The sequence below is a fragment of the Microtus pennsylvanicus genome, chromosome 7 (assembly GCF_037038515.1).
Source record: "Microtus pennsylvanicus isolate mMicPen1 chromosome 7, mMicPen1.hap1, whole genome shotgun sequence".
Lineage (NCBI taxonomy): Eukaryota > Metazoa > Chordata > Mammalia > Rodentia > Cricetidae > Microtus > Microtus pennsylvanicus.
Window position 1 is genome coordinate 4,748,890 of NC_134585.1, and position 18,268 is coordinate 4,767,157.

General features: G+C 52.7%; 1 protein-coding gene across 1 annotated transcript in view; it reads left to right on the top strand.

Moving 5' to 3' along the window:
* The first annotated feature begins 301 nt into the window (after window positions 1-301).
* Window positions 302-18,268, top strand: part of Ppard (peroxisome proliferator activated receptor delta) — a 70,663-nt gene continuing 52,696 nt past the window's right edge. The window contains exons 1-2 of the mRNA XM_075979697.1: window positions 302-457; window positions 4,874-4,957. The gene's annotated coding sequence lies outside the window, so the exon portion shown is untranslated. The remainder of the gene's footprint in view (window positions 458-4,873; window positions 4,958-18,268) is intronic.

Below are 18,268 nucleotides of genomic sequence, written 5' to 3' on the forward strand. Positions count from 1 at the left end.
CAAGTCTGTGCCTACTTTCTTCTCAGGAAGAGCGAGGAGGTTGTACTAGGTGACCTCCACCTTCTTTCCTCGCTTTAAATTTCCTTCAGTGAGACTTGCTGGACTCGTTTTACCAGCCCTACCTTCTCCCCAGCGCCTTCCTCAGCTGTTGCTCCCACATCTGACTCCAGAGGGCGCTGCAGACGCGCCAGCAGTGCGGTGGGCGGAGTGATGACTCCAGCCGCGCGGCAATTGGTTGCTGCCCTGGGGGAAGAGGGCGTGGTGAGTGCCTGGCGGGGGCGGGAGCGAGCGGCGCGGTGACGTCAGCGGGACGGGGGCGGGGCTGGGGCTCGGAGCGTGTGACGCCGCAGGCCGCGGCGGAGCTGGGGATTAATGGGAAAAGTTTTGGCAGGAGCTGAGGGATTCTGCGGAGCTTGCGGGACGGCTGCGGCGGCGGCGCGGGAGGCGACCGGGACAGGTCAGTGCGGGTCGGGAGAGGTCAGCGTGGTCCGGGCCGAGGTGGACGGTGGGGTCGGAGCTCCGGGGGTGCGTTCCGCGGGGCTTGCGGCTCTTCTCTCTCGGCCTGTGCTCTAGAGGCGCCACCGCCGGGGTCCTCAGGACGGAGACCTCGGTGGCCGCTCCAAGCCGCTCCAAGCCGGCGTCTCTGCCTCCTCCCACCCACCCTGACCCACTCTGGGGCCCCGTGGCTTCATCTCCTCCCGATTCCCGGAGAACCCCATCTCCACCTCCCCTCTGACCTCTTGACGAGTGCCTCTCTAGTGCCCCGCTACCCAGCCCTCTTTGGAGACCCTCCAGCCTCCCTCGACAGCCTCCCATCCTTGCCCTGTCGGTCATTGCTCTCTCTCTCCCCATCTGCGTCCCCTGTTTCTCCGGTTTTCTGATCCCTCCCCATCTTCCCTAGGATGTTGTGAGCCCGTCCGGTTTGTCCAAGCCTCTTTTATCTTGGCTACCGGCAGAGGCCCTGCTTTTGCCCGGCTCTGATTTCCTTGGTAGCAGTCCTGTCCTTTTCACCTCTTGTCACCCGACCGCTTCGCTTCTAGGTTCTTTGCCTCTGCTTCGGCGAGAACCCAGAGGTACATGATAGGTTTCCGTTTTACATTCGGTTGAGCTGGGAGGACTGTAGAATGGGGTGTTGACCATTCTTGACCAGGTTTGTTCGGGCTTAGTGGTTGTTGCAGTGGGAGGGATGTCCAGTTGTTAGGCCCTTCTAATCTCAGCTTTACAATACTTCCCCTTTATGGGTCTGTTGACTTCCAGGAACCCTTGGGGAGAGCCGGCTCGGAGTTGGGTGTGCGCCAGCGGTAGCCGGAGGCCTCATATAACTCTTTTCCCCTTCCAGGAAATAGGATTCATTTGGGATATTATGGAACCCATTTAAACCATGACACTTCAAGCTATGTCTGCTCTATCCCAGAGAGCTAAGAGAAGTCTCCAGAAGTCATGCCTGAGTATGCCTGTGGTCTTCAACTTGGGTTTTCTTCCCTGTACTGGCTCTTGGAAGCCTTCTTGGTTTAAAAGTTACATTTATTTATTTGTGTGGGGTGGGGCATAAGTAGGTGTGTGTAGGTCAGAGGACAGTTACTGGAGTTGGGAGTTCGTTGTCTCATTCTATTGTGTGGGCCCTGAAAATAGACTCAGGACAGCAAGGCTTGGTGGCAAACACCTTTACCTGCTGCTGAGCCACTTCACCAGCCCCAAAATATGTTTCCCCCCTCCCTGTTTGCATTTTTAAATGGATTATGGGCCTGCTAGCTAGCCCTGGGGCTGTTGGGCATCTGTACCCTTTTGTCTTGATGTCTTGGGTAAAGGCCACACTGAATTTCTGTCCTCTGTCTTTCACTGACGGAATGTGCCTTACATATTGGTCACTGGACATGGTCTCTTTTTTTTTTGTTTTTTTTTTTTTGTTTGTTTGTTTTTGTTTTTTTTCGAGACAGGGTTTCTCTGTGGTTTTTGGAGCCTGTCCTGGAACTAGCTCTGTAGACCAGGCTGGTCTCGAACTCACAGAGATCCGCCTGCCTCTGCCTCCCGAGTGCTGGGATTAAAGGTGTGCACCACCACCACCCGGCTTTGGACATGGTCTCTTAGTGCCTTTTCTTCCTTTTCTGTGGCTGGGAGAGGCAGCCGATGTTGTTCCTTTTGCCGCCCAGGTGTGGTCTGGGGTATTGCCTTGGTATCTGCCTGGGCAGGCTGTGGGCTTGCGCCAGTGAGGCCTTGCGAGGAACTTGAGCTGCCTGCCTCCAGCACATGGATCGTGGTCTCTGATGTATCTGGGCTTGGACCCCTTCATTTAGCCCTGGATCCCTCAGGAAAGAATGTATACCCTGTTTTTACCCCACCTGATCTCGGCAGACTCTGGAAGTGTGACCCACTCTCGTCTTAGAAGCGGGGACCCATGGTTACGCTGGCACCAGGTCTCTGGTCTCCCTCTGTTGAGGATTGTGCTCCCTGTCTTTGAGCCAGAATTGGTCACAGAACAGGCAACCTTCTGGAACTGCAGCAGGGAGCCAACTGAACCAGCTCGACCAGACCTTACAGTTTTGTAACCTTGGTGTACACTGACCCTTTTCCATGAAAGCAGTACAATTGTGCCTGGCTTGTGGATGAGCCAGTCTCCTCTCCACTGGTACCCAAGCCTCCTCTGTGCAGCAATGGATTCGGGGAAGTAGAGTGGGTTAGAAGAAATCTTTTCTTCCTATGAAAAACATCCTCCAAGGTTTTTTTTTTTATTATTTTTTTTTTGTTTGTTTTTCGAGACAGGGTTTCTCTGTAGCTTTTGGTTCCTGTTCTGGAACTAGCTCTTGTAGTCCAGGCTGGCCTCGAACTCACAGAGATCCGCCTGCCTCTGCCTCCCGAGTGCTGGGATTAAAGGCGTGCGCCACCACCGCCCGGCCCTCCAAGGTTTTTTAAAACTATCTTTTACATTTATTTATATTTGTTTATTTTGTGTGAGTGTGTGGGACCAATTCTGGGAATTTGTTTTTCTCTGTTGTATGGGTCCCAGGTATTGAACTCAGGTCACCAGGCTGGGTGGCAAGTGCTTTACCTGATGAGCCACCCCCCTCTTTTAAATTTGAGACAATATCCCTTTATAGCCCAGGCTGGCCTTGAGCTCTCTTTGTAGCTCAGGTTAGTCTCCTACCTGGTAGCAGTCTTCTGCTTCTGTTTTGAGAGCTGGTATTACTGGGATACACTCCGCCCTGACCTCAGTCATTTTTGAGGGGTGCAGTTGAGTGCCTGGCTACGATTAGTCCAGTCTCTGGCTGCCCAGAAACTCTGCCCGACACTCTCTTGGTGCATGTGTCTGTGCACCACTTATGTACGCGGTGCTATGGGTCCTCAGAGGTCAGAAGAGGGCGTTGGATCTGCTGGAACTGGAGTTACAGATGGTTGTTAACCACTCTGTGGGTGCTGGGAATTGAACCTGGGTCTTCTGAAAAAGTAACAAGTGCTCTTAACCTCTAAACCATCTCTCGAGGCCCCCACCTAGCACTCTTGAGAAGTCTGCCACTGTCCTGTCTGAGGTCTCCCTGGGAGCCTTCAGCACAGCGCAGGACCCGTCCTGGCAGAGCCTTGTAAGCCCTAGCTGCGCTGGCCGGACAGTCTCCTGGGAGTGCGTCCATTCTGTGACCTTCAAGGAAATAGTTGCTTTCCATTTGGTGATTTTTTTTGCAGATTGTGGGTCAGTGCCTATTTTCAAGGTGCGGGTGGATGAGCCGTTGCCAGTGGCACCACCTGTCACCTCCATAGTTTATTGGACTGTCCCCCACTCTGTTTGGGAACTTTTCCTCTTGCCTTTTCTCTGCTGCGCTCTGGTATATGCCTAAACCACCCAGGAAAAGCAGCTCATAGCCCTCCTCCCAGCCCCACCTATGGTCCCCTACTCTCTTCCCCAAAGGCCTGGTAGGATAGTCAGTGTGGAGACTAGCCTGGGAAGCTGGTAGGCCTCTATTTTGGACAGAACACAGCTGCCCAGCTGTTGTGCAAACTGTCCCAGGACTTCAGCCTGGCATGTCCTGGTGCAATGAGACTTGTGTCATCAGGAGATGTTGGACCCATGGTTTCCATCAGCTTCAGCTGAGTTCTGTCCTAAGGCCCACCTTCCCAGGGTACTGCTCTCTGTATGGTTGGGGGGTGTTTGTCCGCTGGGGGACCCGGCAATGCCAGGACTAGTTCCCTGGTACTGTCCACATTGGGAGCCTTCCCGCCTACCCAGCACTCACACAGACTTGTCTGTCTTGCCAGACTCTGACTTGTTTTATGTCCGAAGCCCTGTGCCCAGTGCCCTTGTCTGTGCCATGCCGTCCCAGATTGCCCTGTGACTGTTTCTTGGAGATGGTTTCATGTCGCTGAGTATGTGTGTGTGCCATGTTGGGGGGGGTGTGGCTTGCCGTAGCGGCAGGATTCCAGGGTGTCCCTAGCTGGAGCCTGGCAGGGAAACGGGCCTTCAGCATCTGGTTTTAGGCGTGTGGGTCTTCTCCCACAGCCTTCAGAACTTGGGGTGTGACTCCGGTCTCTCTGCATGTTCCCCTAAGGAATCTGGTGTGACTCAGGGCCTCTCCTTTTATGAGCAAGTGGGGTGTTGGGCATCTCCTCCTTACCTTGCCAGCTCTTTCCGCCCCACCCAGGTAAGCTCAGCAGAGCTGGTGTCCACTTGCTTGGAAGTGCAGACTCCATCCAGGATTGGGAAATATTTGCTGACTCAAGCTGAGCTCGACAGTTTCTTCGGGTGTGTGGTGTGTGTTGTGTGTGTGTGTGAAGTCACATGGGACCACTGGTTTTTGAGTCCCACTGTTGTGTTAAAACTTCCTAGTACTTTTTTTGGACCCTGGCACCACTGAGGTATGGACCTTGGTTCCTTTCTGTCTTGCAGTGCTGCGCAGCGGTGTGGGCATGCACGTGACACTCACTCAGTGGCTCCTGCTCACCGACAGATGAAGACGAACCCACGGTAAAGGTAAAGCCCTCTTCACTGACTGGGGTGTCTGGCTGATGGCCTCAAGCTCCACCGCAGGCTGAGTCCCCTCTCATTGCATCTGCACCATCACTGAACTCCAGTGGGCGCTCATTAGGGTCTGTGCGGCGTATGGAGGTCTTTAGGAGTGTGGGGAGTCTCACCGTTGTACCCACTGAAACATAAACTCCACAAGAACAGGGATTTATTTACTCTTGCTCTTCTTGTGTCTGAAGAACCACCTGCTATACAGGGTGGTCAGTGTTTGCTGAGTGACTAAATGAATACTCTTGCTTCTCTGCCACGTGGGTACGCCACGGGTCCCCAAGATGCCCCTCATCATTTTCTTCCGTTTATGCCATAGATGAGTTGCTGTTTGGTTGTTTTGGAGACAGAGCCTGGATTTGTAACCAGGCTGGTCTAAAACTCCAGGTCTCCTTGCTTCTCCTTCCTAAGTGCTGGAAGTGGAGGTGCACACCATCACATTTGCTGGGGCTGGGGTGGAGTGGCATAATAAGGATGCTTTATCCCTGCCCCCACATCTGTGGGGCAGAAACAGGGCTCTTCCTTCTCTGCTGGGTGTCTGAGCCCTCAGCAGATCCCGACAATGCTCTGGGCTTCTCGTGGCTGTTTCTCTGTTCTCAGGATGCCTGGCAGGTTCCAGAAACTCTCAGAAGGGGCACACCAGGGAGTTTGATGGTCATTGTCTTGATTGTTTGGCAGGCTGAGTTATGGCGGGTCCCTGCTGGGGGCTGGGGAAGCCTGGCCCTGTTTGAATCTCTGATGTACAGCGGGGCCAGGAGCTGTTTGTGGGCGCCACTTCCCTTTCTCTGCCTTCTACACCTGGCGGATTTTCCTGTTGCCAAGGCGGGTGACCAGCCTGGGTCTGTCTGTCTGTCATAGGGATCAGGTTGTTTGTGGATCCTTCTGGAAGGTCTGGGGCAAGAGCCCCTGCAGTTCTCAGACCCACATCCAGCCCCTTTGCTCTGAAGGGCACGTGAGGGAGGAGGAAGAACGGGGCAGAGGCTTCTGAAGGTCCCAAACGGGATAAGGAGGAAGTCCTCCAGGCTGAGAGAGCTGCTGAGCTACACTGGTTTCTGTCACGTGTGTAGCAACAATGTCTGTAGTTCAGCTTCAGCCTTCATCTCCTCCCATGAAGGCTAAGTTTGAGTTGCATCTCATTTTCCGTGCAAATCTTAAGGGTCTGTGGCTGTTGCCTCTTTGGCCCAGGCGCTCTGAAGGGGAAGGGGATTTAGACACAGTCCTCAGTTGCCACCTCTCTTCAGGCGCGAGGAGCCTGGCTGAGGGGAGAAGACATGCCTAGGCTAAGTTTTCAGATTTTAGGGAACTGGCAGGTACCCAGAGTGTGACTGTCAGAGGGTTTATCTTTAGACGGCATTCCAAGGGCCAGACAGGCAGCTGGGCTTTGAAGTCACCATACAAAGTAGTAGTTTTCAAACTTCTGTCCTCAGCATCCTCCCACACACCTCTTTCTTGACCCTATGTAGACCTGACTGGCCCCAAACTCACAGTGATCTTCCTGCCTCTGCTTCTAGGGCGCTGGAATTAAAGGTGTGAAACCCAACATCCAGCCATCTTTAAGGGTTTTTTTTGGTTTTTTTTTTTTTTGGTTTTTTCGAGACAGGGTTTTTCTGTGGTTTGGGAGCCTGTCCTGAAACTAGCTCTTGTAGACCAGGCTGGTCTCGAACTCACAGAGATCCGCCTACCTCTGCCTCCCAAGTGCTGGGATTAAAGGCGTGCGCCACCACCGCCCGGCTCCAACTTAATTTTTTAAAATTACGTTTGTTTGTTTGTTTGTTTATTGACTGTCTGTGTGCTTGTGTGCACATGCGCACCGTGTGTGTATGTGGAAGTCAGGACAACAGCTGCTCCTAGCATGACGGCTGAGCTCTGAGCACAGGTAGCCCAGATTGAGAGTACTGAAGAGATGCTTGGTCTTCTTAGAAGACACAGCATCGTCTTCTCTGATCTTTTGGTCACAGGACCAATTCAGACCAAAGGGAGGATGACACCAAGTTGTGTCCTGGAGAGACGTGGAGAGGGAGAGGCGTTCTTGAGCTCAGCCACTGCTGTGGGGAGACCTGTTAGGAATTCCCCGCTAGGTTCATCGAGGATGTTGAGTCACAGGGAAGGTGTTTGTGTCTAGTTTGGGCAGTTCTGGAGATGGAGCACCAATACTGCACAAGGTAACTGGAGAGAAGGGATGGAGGTGGGGCATGGGAGGACAGTACAGGGGTCTTGGTGGGGGAGGGGAGTTCTTCCCCATTTTGATCTCGTCCCTGTGGGTGCAGCGACTGCACTGGCTTTGATCTACACCAGTCATATAAGTGCCCAGAGCGCGAGAGGGGATCTCCAGCCCCACTCAGGGTTATTGATGCATGGGAGAAATAATTAAAGGGTCTATACATGTTAAAAGGCAGCAAATTTAAGCTTTATTGTCAAGGCTAAGACACATATAAAGCTAAGCATTTTACTAAAGAACTGAAAAGCCAGGCAGACAGAATAATTGTTAGCACCATTTGTTAATTGTTTCAAGTGTACTTAAGTTTCGGACCCTTAAAGGCAGGGATAGGGGCTGGAGGTAGTTCAGTGGTTAAGAACATTTGTTCTTCTTGGGTTCGATCCCAGGACCCACATGGTAGCTCACAACTGTTTGTAACTGTCCATAACTCCAGTTCCAGAGGATCCAGTGTCTAACCTTTTAGTGTACCAGACATGGAAGCGCTACACAGACATAAGCAAAACATAACACTCATAGTCCTGAAATAAATGAATCTTAAAAAATATTCTTAAAAAGTGGGAAGAGCAGCCAAGTGTTGCTAAAGTTTCCTTGAGAGACTGGGACATTCCCACTGTGGTCCCAGTGACAGACCATGTGTGAGTCCATCAGCTTCACTCTGGGAAGCAGTGAGTTTATTAGGCTTTACCTGCTGAGCATGGGTGACCTTAAAGCAACCACAATAGGTTTGCACCCAGTGTGGATGATGGCTGCTCCATGGCTGTCCCCTCTCCTGGTCCTTCACCATCTGCATCCTCTCACTGTTCCCAGAGACCTTGAGATGGGGCACTTAGGGCAGACTTGCATACACATGGCTGGGAGGGGTGCCTGGGTACTCAGGTGAGGGTCCCGTGACCCTCCCCCCGACAGTCTGCAAACCCAGCCGTGATGATCCTTGGCAAGCTGGCCCTGGCAAACTCCTGAAGATGACAGCAGTGTGGTCTGGAAGACAGTCCTGTATAGCACAGGTCTGTGACCCAAGTACATGGGGGGTGCGGGGGGTGGAGGCAGGAGGATCATTTCAGGAAATTTGAGGCTGACCTGGGCTTTGTGGGTCAAGCCTCAAAAAAACAAAAGGAAGAAGAGTGAGAAGAGACGAGAGTGAGGCCATGTTGGGGAGTGACAGCAAGGGTCAAAGGTCAGGAAGCAGCCTGAAGCAGGGACTGAAAAGGACAGTCTCTCCTAGGTCGTCCTCCCCCAAGTCAGCAGCCCTGTTCCCAGCTTGTCCTTTGAAGAGGCGTGTGTGGATTTGGTGCAGGCTGACAGAGAGCCACCCTTAGCTGCCCTGTTAACCATGGTTTTCAGTTTAGTGTCCCCAGCCTTTCCAGCTTCTCGGAGAGGATTGGGAGGAACCACAAACCCCAGAGTGTCCCCTTCTGTGACTGAGGCATCTCCTCTCCCCGTTCAGGAGTGACCTTTGGAACCGTCTTCACTACTTGTCACATGGCCTTGGGGACAGGGCAGCACACAACAGTACCCCATCTTGCTTCCTTATCCCATCTTGCGTACCTTGCGTCAGCCCAGCCAGCCGTCCTCAACAGCTCTCCTGGCATTGTGATTGAGTTCTTCACAGCTCATCTGGATGCAACTCTGGAAGCTGCTGTCCTTGGAGGGCACAGCAGCAGGGAGCTCCTGGCTGTGGGTGTCCCGTATGAGACTCTTATGGCTTTCCTGTATGATCCTTGGCATAGCCTCGGCACTTCCCGTGTCCAGGAGTCCGTGACCTTTGAGGCTCAGAGAACTTGGCCTCCTCTCAGCAGCTGCGCGGGCCAGCCCACTTCCCAGCTGGCAGCGTAGCTGACTAGGCCTCTCTCACCTCACAAACACTGCGCTGGAATTTTCTGGAACTCAGAACGCCACTCATCTCGATTTCCAAATAAATGAGGTTTGCTTTTCCTCAGTTTCCCTAAATGCCTAAAGCATTTTTGGGCTTGTGATTAATTTTTTCCCTCTGCCTCTGCTTCAATATTTTGAGTACAGGCTCGTTCCTCAGCCTTCTGGGTATATTGGGGGAGTTTGTGGCCCTCTCTCCTGGGCGGCGGGGGCAAGCAATACATGGCATTTGTCTACCAGAGGTCCATGGCACTGCCCCTCCCCAGCTGTGGAAACCCAAGAAGGTCTCCAGACATCGCCAAGTGTACCTTTAGGGCTACAGTCAGCCTGACCAGTGTCTCTGACCAGCTGGGCACACTGGTAAGGAGAGCAGACAGTCCTTGTGTGGGAAGCCGACCCTTGTCACCTCAGCAGGTGCTGGGCGGCTTTGGGAAGCTGGGAAGTGGTTTACAAAGAGTCGCGTGCCCCAGGGATAGCCACGCAGCAGAGGGTCAGCGCCTAAGGCACAGCCATCGCCCTGGCCACATGTCTAGTGTCTGCAGAAGCCACATTCCTGGGACAGCTGGTGACATTTGCGTGCACACTGCCCTGCACTGACCAACTCTGGTGCCTTTATGGCCAAGGATCTGGGCACTCTGGCCATCGTGGCTCATCTAAGCCCTCTGCTCAGGCAATGGTGCTGCTGAGAGAAAGCACCCATTACCCCGGTCCACAGGGGTTGACTGGCCCAGGACAGTCTGCCAGCTCACTATCTGGTAAAAGCCCTGAGGACAGTGGGGAGAGCCCCTTGATGTCAGCGCACATTCTGCAGTGAATCCTCAGGAACTCCTGGGGAGCTTGGAGAAAACCCCCTCACTTCCAGAGAAGCCCCCCAAAGCCTAAATGTTAAGGCTCACACAACTCCCCCTCCCCCACCCACATAAACAGTGAGCAGGAAGACTCCATCTACGACCAGACTCCCAGTCTGGACAGGACCTGTGTTCCTTCAGTGCCCTTGGATGCTTCTATCTCTGTGAACTGAATAATGTCCCCCAAGACATCAAGGCCATGAACCCCTGAACCTGTCGCTGCTGTGTGGCGACCTCGTGGAGTGTGCAGGTGTGACTAAGCTAGGACTCTTTCCTTTGTTTTGGTTTTTGGTCTTTTGAGACAGGGTTTCTCTGTGTAGCCCTAGCTGCCCTATAATTCACTCTTATAGACCAGGCTGGCCTCAAACTCACAGAGATCCGCCTGCCTCTGCCTTCCGAGTGCTGGGATAAAGGCTTAAGCTAGGGCTCTTGAGCTGGAGCGATTGTTCTGCAATTCCTGATGGGTTCTCCATCCACTGGAACCCGAGCGATTGGGGCAGAACAGGCGTGTGACCTCTGTGCCAGACGCTATACTTCTGGCTTTGAAGGCAGAAGATGAGGCCAGAAAATGTGGGGAATGCAGTTGTGTCTGGGAAAGACCGCAGAAAGGGCTCTCCGAGGACCTTCGGGGAAATGTGGCGCTGCCAGCACTCTGATTCTGGTCCAAGGAAACTGGTTTTGGCCTCCTGACCCCCAGATCTCCAGAGATGAGTATTATTCTCCCTCAGCCTGCCTCCTTCCTTCTTTGTAGAACATCCGCTGCTTTGTACCCAGGAGCGTCACCTGGTAGACACACCTGACAGTAGCCTTCCCTTCCCAGGTCAGCGCTGGTGTGGGGCGTGTGCCTGGAGTGGGGTCTCAGCTCAGAGCAGGCAGGCCTTCACCTCCCTCAGCTAGAGGCCTATGAGGAGACTAAGCCCAAGGAAGGCCCTCTTTTTCTACTCTTCCCAAGATGCCTACCTAAGATACTGTCTCAGCCCCTGGTCCTTCCCTCCTGGCTGAACAGCTGTTTTCCCTGAGCCTGGTAGCCAGGGTGTGTGTGTGGCTGTCACCTGTGTGCTCCCTCTCCCCATCCCTACTTTCATGCTGGGCTTTCTTCCCTGTCTCCAGAAGTGGAACCCCCCACCCGCCCCTGTAGTAGTCTCCTTCCTGCCTCTGGTCCTTGGGCGTCTAAGACTCAGACCCCACAGGTCAAAGGTGCTCAAGCTGAAAAGCCACCCTCCCCCTGGATGGTGACCCCACCTCTATTTCCCTGGTCATTTTTATAGTAACCTCCACTGTCAACTGGGGACCAGAGTACAAATTGCCTGTGCCTGACTTCATATTTTCTGGTAATGACCCCAGATTGAGTCTTATCAGAAAACAGAACCTTCAGTAGCAGGGTGGCTAACGTGGCTCACTTGGCAAGGCCCTGGGTTGGTCTCCTCTGGGTGGGAGTACTGGGGAAGGAGGGATAGGGTGGGCTTTATGAGCGAAACCATCAATAATCAATAAATTGATCAATAAGTGGTTTTTTATTTTGGATTTTCAAGACAGGGTTTCTCCATAGTTTTTGGTTCCTGTCCTGGAACTAGCTCTTGTAGACAAGGCTGGTCTCGAACTCACAGAGATCCGCCTGCCTCTGCCTGCCTAGTGCTGGGATTAAAGGCATGCGCCACCACTGTCTGGCCTGTTTTTTTTTTTTTTTTGTCAGAGTTTCTCTGTGTAGCCCTGGCTGTTCTGGAACTCAATCTGTAGATCAAGCTGGCCTTGAACTCAGAGATCCACCTGCCTTCCATTTGCAGCAAGTCTAGAATTCGCCCTATCATAGTGTTAGCTGGAGACAGTTCTCTGTGGTCTGACCCCACAGGCATGGAGGAGGGTTGTCAACCTGACCCCACCACTGTAAGGGCCACTCAATTCATTTTCTCTAATTGAAAAAAAAATTAGTTTTGATTAAGTGATTGATTGTGTGTGTAGAGATCAGAGGATATCCTGTGGGAGTTGATTCTTTCCTCCCACCATGTGGGACTGGGGGCTCAAACTCAGGCTGTCAAGGGTGGTGGCCATCTTCTCAGCCAGCCACCGTTTCTTAGTTCACTCCTGTATGTGCCCTCCCCCAGAGAGGTGCGGGTAGGCTGAGCAGGGTGCGGGTAGACAAGCGGTGCCTTCCCTGAGCTGGTTCCCCTGGGAGCATGGCTGCGCTTGCCTTCTGTCCACCTTCTCCTCCCACCATGACACCATTGCTCTGTCCACCCGGTGTGCTCTGGGAGTTGAAGATCTGCAGCGCAGCCAGCTCTCAGCCCTGGACGGGGTTCACTGGTCACTCTTAGTGATCTCCCCAGAAACCAGCGCCTTGATGGAACCCCAGTGCCTCCCCCAGAGCTGTTCAGCAAGCCCTGGTCAGGTCAGAGATGGCTAAGTGTCACCCAGTGTGACCTTTCCATAGAGTGGTCCTCCCTGGGAATATTCAAGGGGAGCAGTGTAACCAGCCTTTTTCTGTCCTGCCAGCCAGCTCCCAAATAATAACACGGAGACTTTTAAATTTTTATTTATTTGTATTTTATGTATGAGTGCTGTGTATGAACACCTGCATGCCAGAAGAGGGCATCAAATCCTATTATAGATGGTTGTGAGCCACCATGTGGATGCTGGGAATTGAACTCAGGACCTCTGGAAGAACAGCCAGTGCTCTTAACTGCTGAGCCATCTCTCCAGCCCCGACACAGAGACTTTATTAATTATGAAAGCTGAGCCATAACTTAGGCATGTTTCTAACTAGCTCTTATAAGTTAACCCATTTACTTTAATCTGTGTTCTAGCTCGTGGTGTTACCACTCTTCCATCTTGTTCTTCCTGTCTCTGCCTGGCTTCTCTGCTTCTCTTCCTCCCAGAGTCCTCTCTGTGCTGGAAGTCCTGCCTATACCTCCTGCCTCACTATGGCCATTTAGGTCTTTATTAAACCAATTAGAAGGTGCCTTGGCAAAGACATCTTCACAAAAAGATTATCCCACAACAGCCCAGTCCTTCCCAGAAAGACATCCAGGCCAGGGACTCCCTTGCCTTGACTGTGAACTCAGTGGGGAAGACAGACTGGCTTTGGTGAGGCTTTCCCACTGCCCCCCCCCCCCCCACCTCTCCACCTCGGCACCTTCCTCTCTTTTGGGTCTGAGGTCCTCCCACCTCTGGCTGGTACCTGCCACGGTGTATGACGGTGGACTTGGCTGTTAGATGGTGACGTTAGGAGTTCCCTTGTTCTCAGTCCCAGGAGCTGTTGGTGACGGCTGTAGCTGGGTGGCGAGCCGAGCGCCCAGTACCACTTACACTCCTCAGCTGTTTGATTGCATTCTACCTGGGAGTGGGAGTGTGCATGCTTGTGACTGCGAATGCATGCGTCACTCACAGATGGTAACATGCTGGCTGTCACTGCTTCTCGGAGCCATTGAATGTTTCTTAGGAGGCATGGACAGCGAATCTGATTGGTCCAGTTGGAAATCACCTGCTTGACTCACTAGCCTGGCGCTGGTTTCAGAGAACAGTAGTCCCCTTGTTGGTCAGTGAGCGGACGCGGCCTTTTGGCAGGCCTCCTGCAGGGTCTCATTCCAGGTCAGCAGGCAGAGGAGGCCCAGTGAACAATGATCAGGGGCTCCCTGGACCCACTCCAACAACCCCAGAGAAACACAAATAACTGTCCAGCTAAACTGTGGGCGAGCCTTGTGGGGGATGGGGGCCGGACTCCAGGTGGTAAGGGTAAGCAAAGATGGCTGAGATGTTTATATATGGGGAGAGGAGAAGGAGGGGCATTGCCTTTATCGGGGTCTCCCTTGAGCCTGTCATCACCCTGCAGACATGTTACACACGCACGCACACGTACGTGCGTACACACACATACCTGCGCATCCCCAGCCCTGTTGATATCTCATTTTACAGATGAGGTCTGAGATGAGGGAGGCAGAACTGGGGTTTGAGCTTTCAGTGTCTCTGTTCTGAAGTCAGTGACTGCCTGTCCTGACAGTGTCCCCTCAGCCAGGTCCTCGGGTCTGTGGCTGCTGTGTTACATCCTCAGGCTTGTGAGCAGAGGTCGGAAGCAGTCGTGACCCTGGGACCCTCCCTAGAGCTGCAGCCCGACTTCCCAGCAGCCAGTGTCATGTTCTCTTCTTCCTTGTCCCCTCATGCCCACCCCGGCTTACTGTGTGAGGTCAGAGACAGTTTGTGGGGATCAGTTCTCTGCTTCCACCTTGTGAAATCCGGGGGTCTAACTGGGATGTCAGGGATACTTGCGAGTGTCCTCACTCCGTTTGTTTTAGGGACTTCCCTGTCTCTTCTAAAACTTTCCACGTTTTTTCTTTTTTTAAAGATTTATTTATTTCTTATGTATACAGTGTTCTGTCTGTCTGTATCCTTGCTGGCCAGAAGAGGGCACCAGATCTCATTACAGATGGCTGTGAGCCACCATGTGGTTGCTGGGAATTGAACTCAGGTCCTCTGGAAGAGCAGTCAGTGCTCTTAACCTCTGAGCCATCTCTCCAGCCCCCACGTTTTTATTTGTTTACTGGGGCAGGAGCCTCAGGCCACATCACCCTTGTGGATGTCAGAGGATGTCAGGGGTTAGTCCTCTCCTACTCTGTGGGTCCTGGGAATAAACTTAGGCTTGGTGGCAGGCTTCTTTACCTACCAAAACATCTCACTAGTCCACCTGACTGTTTTGTTTGTTTTGAAACCAGGTTTCTCTGTAGCCTTGAATGTAAAACACAACATCTGCACTACACGCTACGGTACGCGAGCCGGGAACCGGGCTGGAGACTTAACACAGGCACACAGACAGACAAGAACATGGGCCATCCCTGATATAAGAATGCCAAGTTTATTGTGTTTCAGGGAAGCTTACATAGGGATCCTTAACTGATAGCCACGCCCCAGCTCTCGGGATCTTTCAGCTGCAGACCTCATCAGAACCCACTCCCCTGCCATCAGGGTCCCGAGCTCAGAGCAGCTGCAGGCTGCTCAGAACACAGGAAATTCAGGTCTAGGGTCCACAGTCCCCACACCTGAACACGGAGCTCAGCCTGTCTCTGCCTCCCGAGTGGTGGGGTTAAAGACAGGCGCCACCTCAGCCTGTCTCTGCCTCCCGAGTGGTGGGGTTAAAGGTAGGCGCCACCTCAGCCTGTCTCTGCCTCCTGAGTGGTGGGGTTAAAGGCAGGCGCCACCTCAGCCTGTCTCTGCCTCCCGAATGGTGGGGTTAAAGGCAGGCGCTACCTCCACCTGGCCCGTGTGCTTATTTTAGAGGCCGTTTTCTGCTTCTGTTTCCATTTCTAGTCCAGAGTGGGATACAGTGTTGGCAGTGGCTCTGGCTGGTCTCTGAGAACTGTGCCCACTGGCCTGCCAACTGCAGATATTAGAGGATCAGATGCCACTTGTCGCTGGTCTGTGGGGACGTGGGAGACTGTTGCTTTTAGGGTATGAGGCCAAGTACGTCTTTACGTTTTTATTTTTTTTATTTTATTTTTTTTGATTTTTCGAGACAGGGTTTCTCCATAGCTTATGGTTCCTGTCCTGGAACTAGCTGTTCTAGACCAGGCTGGCCTCGAACTCACAGATATCTGCCTGCCTCTGCCTCCCGAGTGCTGGGATTATAGGTGTGCGCCACCACCGCCTGGCCTACGTTTTTATTTTTAAAATATTTTACGCCTGGGGCTGGAGAGATGGCTCAGAGGTTAAGAGCATTGCCTGCTCTTCCAAAGGTCCTGAGTTCAATTCCCAGCAACCACATGGTGGCTCCCAACCATCTGTAATGGGGTCTGGTGCCCTCTTCTGGCCTGTAGGCATACACACAGACAGAATATTGTATACATAATAAATAAATAAATATTTAAAAAATATTTTACGCCTTTAATTCCAGCACTCAAGACGCAGAGGCAGGTGGATCTCTGTGAGTTCAAGGCCAGCCCGCTCTACAGAGAAACCCTGTCTCAAAAAAACTGAAAAAAAATTTATTATATAAATTATACTCACTTATTGTAGTTGGTTAAAAACACTGGATTCGGCTGGATGTGTGGCGCACACCTTCAGTCCCAGCACTTAGGAGGCAGAGGCAGGTAGGTCTCTAATTCAAGGCCAGCCTGGTCTACAGAATGAGTTCCAGGACAGCCAGGGCTACACACGGAAACCCTGTCTCAAAGCAAACAATAACAACAATAAAAAGAGAGAGAGAAAGAAAAGGGAGAAACACTGGGAAGAAAATCCTCCGTTTCTAGTCATGCAGGTAGCTGTAGTCAGCTCCAGTCTTCTCAGATTGTGTGAGCCTGGCTATTTTGTTTTTATATTTTATCAACATATGACAGTTCTGTGCAAGGATGGGTTCACTGTGGCGTTGTCATACGTTGTATATATGCATCCTGAGCACATCCACTCCCGTTACCGTTTTCGTCATCTGCTCTCGCTGGCCTCCTTCAGCAGCTCCTCGTTCTGTCAGATTCCAGCTGTTAGCATTCAGTTTGGGCTGACTAGCTTTTGGGTGGCTTCATTGTGATCTGCCTCCCTGCATTGACTTTGCCTGAGGAGAGAGGGACAAAAGTCTGTCTACTCTAGATGAGACACCAGTGACAGGCCAAAGTGTGGATTCCTTCCAAGTTCAGCCCAGTGAACCAGTGAGTGACCCCCAGGAACTGTACCGCTGAGAAGAGGCCCCATCTCAGCACAGAGGGGACCTCTACCGCCGCCCTGGTAGAGTGTTGCTTCAGGGGGTGCAGCCGGAAGGTGGGCAGCCATGTTGTTATTCTTGGAGGCCAACCTCCTTCAGAACCCCCTCTGTGGGGAGGCAGTTGGCCCAGGAAGGCCCCAAGTTCCTGAGATGAGCTCTCAGGCTGTACCTCGTTGTTGCTGCCCAAGGGTGGAGGCTGGCTCCCCCCCTCTTTATTTTTGATTTTATTTATTTATTTTTGGTTTTTCGCGACAGGGTTTTATTCTGTAACCTGGCTGTCCTGGAACTAGCTCTGTAAACCAGGCTGGCTTCAAACCTACAGAGATCTGCATGCTTCTATATCTCGAGTGCTGGGATTAAAGACGTGCACTACCACCGCCCAGCTTTTTTATTTTATTTTATTTTATTTGAGCTCAAGCCTCACTGTGTAGCTGTATCTGTCCCGGAACTCACTATGTAGAGCAGGCTGGCCCAGACACCTCCCAGTCTAGAAAAGCCAACTTCGTCTGATCTGAAGCTTTCCTCTCATTGCTTTGAGGGAGGACTCGCTGGAGCTCAGAAGGGAACATGAGATGAGAAGGTTGGTACCAAGACTGGGACACGGGAGGAAGAGCAATGGAACAGGGCCTGGTCCCTGGCTCGCTCTGAGGCAGGGACACTGGGCAGCAGATTGAGGCAGCGATGCTGCAGAGACTTCTTGCTGACGTAAGTAGGCTGAGCAGGAAGAGGCCTGAAGACCAGGGACCTCAGAGACAGGGAGATCTCCTGCCATGGCCTCACCTCTGTCATGGTCCTCTGTGGAGGTTCCCTCTTCATCCTCGTTGACTTTCTCCACCTGGCAGTGCCCAGGACAGCAGCTGACACCTGTTTGGTAGCAGCTGCCTTGCTCCTCCTTGGCACCTTCCTAGGCAGTGGGCGGGCACCTGAGTGTAGTCAGGTGTGCAGATGGTCAGCTCTTTAGATTCCATCCCATGAAAAACTCCAAGCCAGGGAGAAAGCTGGGGCTAACATTGTCGGAGAGCAGCTATGCCTGCCAGATGCACGTGGTCTCCAGCAAGCAGGACAGTGAAGGAAAACCGTGTGTCAGGTTTTCTGTGTGCCATGGTGGCCTGTGCACAGTTTAGATTAGCTGTGTGTTCCTGCGGGCTTGTATACATGCCCCAGGCCCAGCGTGGTGGCTTCCTGTTCTTCCCCTCCAAGCCCACACCAGTCCTCTCCCTTCCTCCACTCCAGAGCTATAATTAAGTTCCCATGTGAAACCATAGCCCTCAGCTGACACACATGGTTGTAACCGCGGCCCTGGTCATTGGGCAGCTCGTCTGGGGTGACTTCGGGGACTGGCATCTTGGCTTCCAGATGGTCTCTGGCAGGTCTGAGTAGGTGTTGTTCTGCCAGGAAAAGGTGGATCTGGTTTTGCCCAAGACTGGGCCAAAGAGAAGAAGGAGGAGGATAGATGGGCAGCTGGAAGGGCAAGGGCACACGGACGGAGGTGACGGTCAGGCATGCTGGGCTCGGGGGCACCCCACTACAGGCACACTGTGAACTGCTTTATAGTATAGTCTTTTACTTATTTTGATTTGGGGTCCCAGGTAGCCCAGGCTGGCCTACAACTGACTGTAACCGACGAGGACCTTGAACTCCTGATTCTGCCCACT